The 8902-nt window shown below is 41.8% G+C and overlaps 1 protein-coding gene across 1 annotated transcript in view; it reads left to right on the top strand.

The window, feature by feature from the left end:
• The first annotated feature begins 4590 nt into the window (after positions 1-4590).
• The window catches only part of ALG6 (ALG6 alpha-1,3-glucosyltransferase), a 66224-nt gene continuing 61912 nt past the window's right edge, over positions 4591-8902 (top strand). The window contains exon 1 of the mRNA XM_078451824.2: positions 4591-5596. The gene's annotated coding sequence lies outside the window, so the exon portion shown is untranslated. The remainder of the gene's footprint in view (positions 5597-8902) is intronic.

Here is an 8902-nt window from a genome sequence, read left to right as displayed (position 1 = left end):
GTGGGGTGTGGGGATAGGATTCCATGGTCAAATAAGTCTGAAAATTCCATATTCTCTTGGAGAATCATGATGTACATAACACATAAAAGACTCTGAAAAGACCTGAAGTAAGGAATCCTTTTTAGATTAGTATAACCCACTGTTTTCAAACTTATTTATTTCAGCATCAAGAGACAGTCTTCATACCTTTTTTTTTTTTTTTTTTTTTTTTTTTTTTTTTTTTTTTTTGACAACACTTATTTCACTGAATGAGAGTTCTATGAAACATACTTTGGGAAATGTTGCTCTCAAGTTTTCTTGTATGTCAGAAAGGGATAATAATACCTGTTCTACTATTCTCTCAGAGTTACTGTATGGATCAAGTGAATTGGATATGAAAGATTTTTAGTATATAAAAGAGGCTACTATTTTGGAGATGGCAGAATAATGGAAAATGACATACAAGGGTCAAATTAGGAAGATGTACAGGCAGGAAAGAGGAACCTATTTCAAAGAGCAGCTATGATCAGGTGAATGATTTTCAGTGGGACTCAGGGAAGCCCTAGACTCAAGACAGAAAAGTGCTTGTATTATTCGTGGGTGGAAGTAATCTAGAAAAGGAACTACCAACTACCACAAAAGAATGATTTATGTGAAGAAGTTTGCCTAGTGCATTGAGTATCGACAGTATAAGGTATGTATCCGTTTATTAGGGCTGCCATACAGAATACCACAGACTGGATGGTTTAAAAGACAAAAATTATTTTCTCACCCTTCTGAGGCCAGAAGTCCAAGATAAAGGTGTCAGGAGGGTTGGTTTTTTTGAGACCTCTTTCTTTGGATGTAGATGGCCATCTTCTCCCTGTGTCTTCACATGGTCTCTCCTGTGTATGGGCACATGTGTGACCAAATTTCCTTTTCTTACAAGGATACCAGTCAGATTGGATTAGGGGTTACCCTGATGACCTCATTCAAAATGCATTTACTGAGCATCTGTTATGTACAGGTACTGGGCTTTTAGAGATGATAGTATCTACTAGAGGCAAAGAGCAGGAGTAGGATGTAGATGCAGTGGGGAGGAAGTTCAGCCATGAAATAGAGGCTTAGATGTCCCTTCTACTGTTTATTCAATGAACATTTTAAGTACCAGCTGTGTGCTTGTTTTTAACTTTACTTAGTTTTTTTATTTAAAAAATTTTTTTTATGTTTATTTCGGAGACAGAGAGACAGAGTATGAGTGGGGGAGGGGCAGAGAGAGAGGGAGACACAGAATCAGAAGCAGGCTCCAGGCTCTGAGCTGTCAGCACAGAGCCCGACGCAGGGCTCAAACTCACAAATCGTGAGATCATGACCTGAGCCAATGTCAGTCGCTCAACCGACTGAGCTACCTAGGTGCCCCTACTTTTTTTTTTTTTTTGAATTTTTAACATTTCTTTATTTATATTTTGAGAGACAGACCGAGCATGCGTGGGGGAGGGGCAGAGAGACAGGGAGTCACAGAATCCAAAGCAGGTTCCAGGGTCTGAACTGTCAGCACAGAGCCTGACATGGGGCTCAAACCCATAGGCTGTTAGGTCGTGACTGAGCTGGAATTGGATGCTTAACCGGCTGAGCCACCCACTCATCCCTATTTTACTTACTTTGAGAGGGAGTGGGAGACAGTGCACAGGAGGGGCAGAGGAAGAGAGAGAGAGAGAGAGAGAGAGATTAAGAAAGAATCCCAAGCAGGTTCTGCATTGTCAGTGTGGAGCCCAGTGTGGGTCTAGAACTCACTAACCGTGATCATGACCTTAGCCAAAATCAAGAGTCAGACACTTGGGGCTCAGGTCATGATCTCTGGGTTCATGAGTTAGAGCCCCGACATGGGGTTCTGTGCTGACAGCTCAGAGCCTGGAGCCTGCTTCAGATTCTGTGTCTCCCTCGCTCTCTCCCCCTCCCCCACTCATGCTCTGTCTCTGTCTCTCAAAAATAAATAAACATTAAAAAAAAAAAAAAGAGTCAAACGCTTAAAGCAACTGAGCCATCCAGGTGCCCGCTGGCTGTGTTTGCTATTAATGCTGTGCCAGAAGCTAGGCAGTAAGGAGAGGCTTATACCAATTTCATCATTTGGAGATGTATATTTCTCACATATTAATATTTCTGCAATCGTGTTTTATAGTCATAACTAGTTTAAATGGTAACCTTATTTCTTAGTTGAACATAAATGGTGCTTCTGGGGCACCTGGGTGACTTAGTCGGTTGAGTGTCAGGCTTTGGCTCAGGTTATGATCTTGTTTGTGAGTTAGACCTCTGCATAGGGCTCGCTGCTGTCAGCTCAGAACTTGCTTCACATCTTCTGTCCCCCTCTCTCTCTGCCCCTCCCCCACTATGCTCTCTTTCTCTCAAAAATAAACAAATTAAAAAAAATGGTGCTTCTTATAATTGATGGAGCCAATTAGATTCAATAAAACATGATTTTTAGTTTGTCAAACATGGTTCTTATCCACAAGATGCTTACTACTTATGATCTTGCAAGGTACTGGATTTCCCCCTATGCTTGTAATGATGTAATATCTTTCATCAGTTTGTCTTTTTCTTCTTGGCCTTAAATATATGTTTACTGAAGTATGGTTGTCTATTTTCCCACTGTACTGTCTTGTCTCTCTCATTCTTCAAATGAGAGACTTTCATATCTCTACCTTCAACCCCAATTGTTTGTCTAGGCTCTGATTCATAACTGGTACCTGAAGATTACTACTTTGTCTGGTTGTCACCTCAAACTCACAATGCAACACCTTTTCCTCCAAGTCAGCTTCTCCCTAGACTTCCCCAGATCTTTCAGATTTTCTAGTAATTCAGACTTGAAACCTTGGGGAGCCATCCTTGATTTTACCCTCTTTGTTTCGCTTCTTCTACATGTCTACTGTGTTATGAGGATCTGTACATTCTTCCTCTTGCATTGATCTCTTTTCCAAGTCCACTATTACCATCTCAGTCCAGGCCCTTGTCTAATCGTGCATAGGCTACTATAATGATTTCTACCTCTTCCTCTGATTCATCTTATCCATTATCACTTTAAACTTTCACTAACACTGTAGTGTACACTTGACTCCCTGCTAAAGGTCATTTAATGGCCCCTTACTGATCATTGAATAAATTCCAAACACCACAGCCTGGTATTCAAGGCTCTCCACAGTTATCCCTTTCCAGCTTCATCACCCACCACCTAAACTAGAGGAAATGTTCTGCACTTTTCAGCTGCTACAACTTTGGCTTGAGCCATTTCCTTTGCCTGGAGTCCTACTCCTATCCTCCAGGCTTTCCTTCAAAGCTCAGCTGACTGTCCAGGGAAAGCATTTCCTGACAGTTTGTAATTTACAGTGAATCCTCTTCTCTGAACTCCTATAGTACTTAATGCATATATTAATAATCTGACATTTTTTAATTTTTTTATTTATTTTTGAGACAGAGACAGAGCATGAACGGGGGAGGGGCAGAGAGAGAGGGAGACACAGAATCGGAAGCAGGCTCCGGGCTCTGAGCCATCAGCCCAGAGCCTGGAAGTGGGGCTCGAACCCACGGACCACGAGATCGTGACCTGAGCCGAAGTCGGCCGCTTAACCGACTGAGCCACCCAGGCGCCCCAATAATCTGACATTTAGCGTGTGCTCCCTTCTATTGCTTTCTATCCTTTTATGCATAAAAATGTCTTGCCAATGAGAAGTCTCTTGAGGGCAGGGACTTGGCCACATTTCTCCATGTTTCTAGTATTGACAGTCTTTTAAATATTGAATAAAGTTTTAGAGTTGGAAGTTTACCTGGACCCTCTGACTCATTTCACAGGTGAAGAAAGTAGATCCAGAGAGCTGTGCAGACCGACTGAATAGAAAGCCATAGTTAAATATTTGCTGTTACTTATGGCTTATATAGAATGGCAGGATTCAGCAGTGAGGAATGAGTGCATTCTCTAAACAGAGGAGGGAATGTAGTTATTTTGGGCAAGTTTGGGGATAAGTGATCCAAGCTACCTGATGGGGAAGGTGTAGTGGCTACCTGAGGGCAGCGCTGTTTCTTTGTATAGCCCACAGGCTCTCGAAAATAGGTAGACGTTTAATGTTTCTTACACGGAGTAACCTACCAGCTTAATACATTCTTCATCAGGGGCATGTAGCTTGAAAGTGAAGCAGGTTGGCTTTCTGACTCCTTGAGGGCACAGGCACAGAGAAAGACCCACTGCCCGGTGGTGAGGACTAGCCAAGGGCTCTTCACTCCGTGGAGGGAGCCAAGACGCGCCCCTGACAGGAATCTGTGGACTAAGCAGCCGCTCGGGCCTTGGCCACCAGCCCGGGAAAGAAGAGCAAGGGGCTTTCCACCTGCCCTAAGCCTAACCCGGGCCGGGAGGCCTCTCAGGTTCCGCCATCCGGTGCCCCGCCTCCTAAGCCGGCCACCTCCTCTCCGCGCCTTTTCCCCGCCCCTCCCCTCACGCTCGACGGGCTCGCCCCCGCGCCCGGCGCGTGCGTTCCCGGAGGCGGAAGACCGGAGAGGCGCTCTGCCGTGGGTGCGAGCGCGCAGGCGCCTCCTTGGGATAGCTGCGGGCGCGAATCCTAATGTTCTACGGGCTGCGGGGTAAGAGGCCGGGACCCTAGGGTGTCTGGGCTGCTGGGTCAATGTGGGGAGGGGCGGGGGACTCGCGAAGCGCTGCGATCCGGTCGGCTGCTAGCAGCCCGGATCCCCAGCCTGGCTCCCGGTCCAGCCCCACTCAGAGGGGAGGCTGGCGAGGCCTCCCTACCTCAACCTGCAGTCTCGCTTGGAAGTCGGGTGACTGGACGTGGGGATGGTGGTGGGACCCCTTGACTGCAGCGGCCTCGGCGCCCTTGTTCCTGCGGTCTTGAGGGTCTGAACCGCTGGAGAAAGGGAGGGGAAACGTTAGGACGGTCCCTTTCGCCAGACGTGCTCCTCTGGGATAGGCTCATACTCTAGGTGTTGTGTCCACGTTGGGGGAAGGACCTTTCAGAAAAAAGGAACAAATTCGGCCCTGGGGTGTGAACGACTGAGGTTTTTGCTTGTTTTTGTTTTTGGTCGAAATGTACTCTGAGGAAAGTAGGACGGACACTTCTCTGCCACCTGCGTGAAAACTTCTTGACGTGTGGATGGGTTAAACAGTTAACTGTACTTTGCTTTGCAGAGCCCTTTTTACTGTAAAGGAGAAGAGATCCGTTAAAAGTGTCATAATGTTTTTAGGCACAAGGGACTCAGTAAAAGTGGTACCTCCCCTCTTCATACACAGGAAGATCTCCATTCAGCAAATGTTTTATGAGTACTTGCTTTTTGCCAACATTGTTCTAAGTGCAGGGAGCAGAGCCAACAGCTAAGAAAAGAGGATCTTTGCTTGCAGGGAGCTTATGTTCTGGTTGTCAAATAAATGTAATTTCCTTTTATGTTTTTTTTTTACTGGAATGTAACATATGTACTATAAAATACTCTACACCAATCCTAAATTGTAACTTGCTGATTATGGTAAAGAAAATGCATCTTTTAGCCACCACTCGGATCAAGAAGCAGAACAGTCACAGCTGCTTCTGAGAAGACCTCCCTGGAAGACCTCTCCCAATCACCATCCTCTCTTTTCTCCGTAAAGGTAACCTCTTTAATGATTTCTAATACCATAGATTAGTTTTGTTATGAGCCTTTCATAAATGGAACCATATTATATGTACTCTTTAGTATGGAGCTTTTTTTTTTAAGATTTTATTTTTAAGTAATCTGTACACCAAGTGTGGGCTTGAACTCACAATTCCGAGATCAAGAGTCACAAACTCCACCAGCTGAGCCAGCCTGGTGTCCCTAATATCTAGCATTTTTTACCCATTATGTTTGTGAGATTATTCTATGTTGTGTTAAGAATACAATTTCTGATAGTGAAAAGAATTAGGAAGAAAATTAAAGAAGGTAATTGTACAAACAGTAAGAGGTGGAAACTTTAGTAAGGTGGTCAAGGATGAGCTTTCCCAGGGGATGACTTGAGACACAATATGAATGACAAAAGGTTAGCCAGTGAGCTGGGTAAAAGCATTCCACACAGAGGAGAGGAACAGAGGGTAATAAATGAAACTGACAGGTTTTAGGAAGAGAGGGAAGACCTTGTAGGAAAGTGGGAGGAGATGAAATCTGAGAGGCAGGCAGGGGTCAGATGATAGAGGGTCTTATGTCTGGAGTATTTGCATTTTGTTCTAAGTGTAAAAAGATGTGCGGAAAAGATGTTTTTGATGCCCTTTAGTTTTAGCATGAGCCATTTGTGAAGGATCGGAAGTCCTGTCCATTTTATTCATCAAAGAAACCCCACAAAACTGGGTAACTGTTGGGAATTAGGGGAAACATTAACATGTTTGTTGGGAGACCAAATCTTTTGTATTGTCAGGATTTATATTAATTCAGACACATAATATGTTTCCAAAATCGGGTTTAGTATACACTTTAGAAATTAGTCATCTACACTCTAAAAATATTCTTTCAAGTAGTTGTTCAGCTTCTGTTAGAACCTGTTAAAGAGGAACTCCCTTTTTAAGAAGCAAATCATTGCATTTTTGAACAGCTTTAATCTTTAGAAAAGCTTTCCTAACACACACACACACACACACACACACACACACACACACACTTTATTTATTTATTTTTACTTAAACTACTTATGGGCTGCCTGGCTCAGTTGGAAGAGCATGTGACTCTTGATTTCAGGGTTGTGAATTCGAGCCTCACATCGGGTGTAGAGATTACTAAAAACAATAAGTAAATTTAAACTAGTTAAATTTTTTACTTTCATTTTTTATTTTTATTTGTTTTTGAATTTTTTACTTTGAAATCAGGATACCTGTAACACTGATTCTGGGTCCCTACAAAACTGACAGTTATCACCTGTTACTTGTTGTCTCCCTTTTAGTACTCAAGCAGTTGATTTTTGTACATTTGTTTTTTCACCTTTAAGTTCAGGGCTTTGAATTTATTTGAATTTATTCCTGTCATGATCTTTGGAGTTAGAGTTAGTCCATCATAGATGTTCACATTTTCTTGGATGTGATTCTTTCATCCATCAGTTCTCCCTTCCACCACTCTGCTCTTGGCAGACTTGATGAGCATCATATTAGTTAAGCATTATATTCTTTTTAAGTTCATTAAGATTATTTAGTGTTATTGGCAGTCTTATTTTTTGTTACTTAAGGTTCCTGGGGCAGTTCTTACATAGGATTTTCTGGAATTGTGGATAATTGACTTAACTTGGTCATACTAGTGATTTAAATTTCCTAGATGCAGTATTAGTTAAGCTTTATTTTTATTTATTTATTTTTATTTTTTATTTTTAAAAAATGTTTATGTATTTTTTTGAGAGAGAGAGAGACAGAGGGTGAGCGGGAGAGGAGCAGAGGGAGAGGAAGACACAGAATCCTAAGCAGGCTCCAGACTCTGAGCCTGCAGCACAGAGCCTGATGTGGGGCTTGAATTCACAAACTGAGATCATGACCTGAGCCGAAGTCAGATGCTTAACCAACTGAGCCACCCAGGCGCCCCAATTTTTAAGTTTACTTCTTTATTTTTGAGAGAGAGCAAGCCAGAGAGAGAGAATACGAGTGAGGGAGTGGGCGCAGTGCAATGAGAGGGAGAGAGAGAATTCCAAGCAGGCTCGTGCTGTCTGCATGGAGCCTGATATGGGATTCGGAACTCACAAACCATGAGATCATGACCTGAGCCAAAATCAAGAGTGGGATGCTTACCCAACTGAGCCACCCAGGCACCCCAGTAAAGCTGTAGTTTTAAATTGAGGAATTAACATTTGTAAAATCAATTTTAAACATGATATCTTGGTAAAGTAAATTGTTGTATTGCAGTTCTGGAATGTATAGTGCAGCGTATTGATAAAAAGGGCTTTTTGTGTTGGTCTAAAAAAGAATTTTGGGGCATCTGAGTGGCTCAGTCAATTAACCATCCGTTTCTTGGTTTTGGCTTGGGTCATGATCTCATGGTTCATGGATTCAAGCCCCACGGTGCGCTCTCAGCTGACAGTGCAGTGCCTGCTTAGGATTCTCTCTTTCCCTCTCTGCCTCTCTCCTACCTCTCAAAATAAATAAATAAACTTAAAATTTTTTTGAATAGTTTATAATGGCCTGTAACTTGTGTGAAATGCAGAGTCAACACTGGAAAGTGATTGAATTTTAATTTTTCTGCTTGCTTTGCTTCTGTGATAGAAGTTCTAGTGAACAGTAAAACAATTAAAAATGAATGCAGTAGGAGGGAGGAAAGAGAAAGGAAATTTATATAATCCAAATTTGAATAATATATTTCCATAGCCTTATTTACCGCTTTGAGTCATTCTTCCTGATTGAGCTAGACTTCATTAGTTCTAGGGTTGACTTTGCTATATTTAAATAAGAGAATAACTTTTGTCACTATATTGTATATCTGAAACTGATATAACACTGTATATTAAGTCCACTGGAATTAAAATAAAAAACTTAATAAAAAAATAAATAAGACTAATGTTTTATTACATTCTTAATTCCCCCCCCCCGTGGGTGGAATGTGCCAATTTTCCCCTAGTTTTTTCAGTTGACTTATTGTATTTTTCTGGTTATATTTAAAGTATATCCTGTGGTTAAAATGGCCCATGATTTTTCAAAGCTTTTTTTACTTTTAAACCATCCAACCCAAGGAGAAAACTGAAGGGGAAAAAAAAAAAAACATGGAAATGGTTAATTGCATTTTACTGCTTTTGTATTTTCTTTTAAGAGTTGGGGTTATTATTTATTCTTGTAAAGGTTCATTCTTTAAGGTAGAAAAATGGTGTGGTTAGTGAATGTATAGTTTGGAAGAAAAGAAGTAAAAATCAAACTACATGAATTACTTTAGTGGAACATTTTCTCAAACTAAGTAGAAAGATAAAATTTCTCTCTCT

The sequence above is a fragment of the Panthera onca genome, chromosome C1, assembly GCF_046562875.1.
Source record: "Panthera onca isolate mPanOnc1 chromosome C1, mPanOnc1 haplotype 2, whole genome shotgun sequence".
Taxonomy (NCBI): Eukaryota; Metazoa; Chordata; class Mammalia; order Carnivora; family Felidae; genus Panthera; species Panthera onca.
This window is presented reverse-complemented; position numbering and strand designations above follow the sequence as displayed.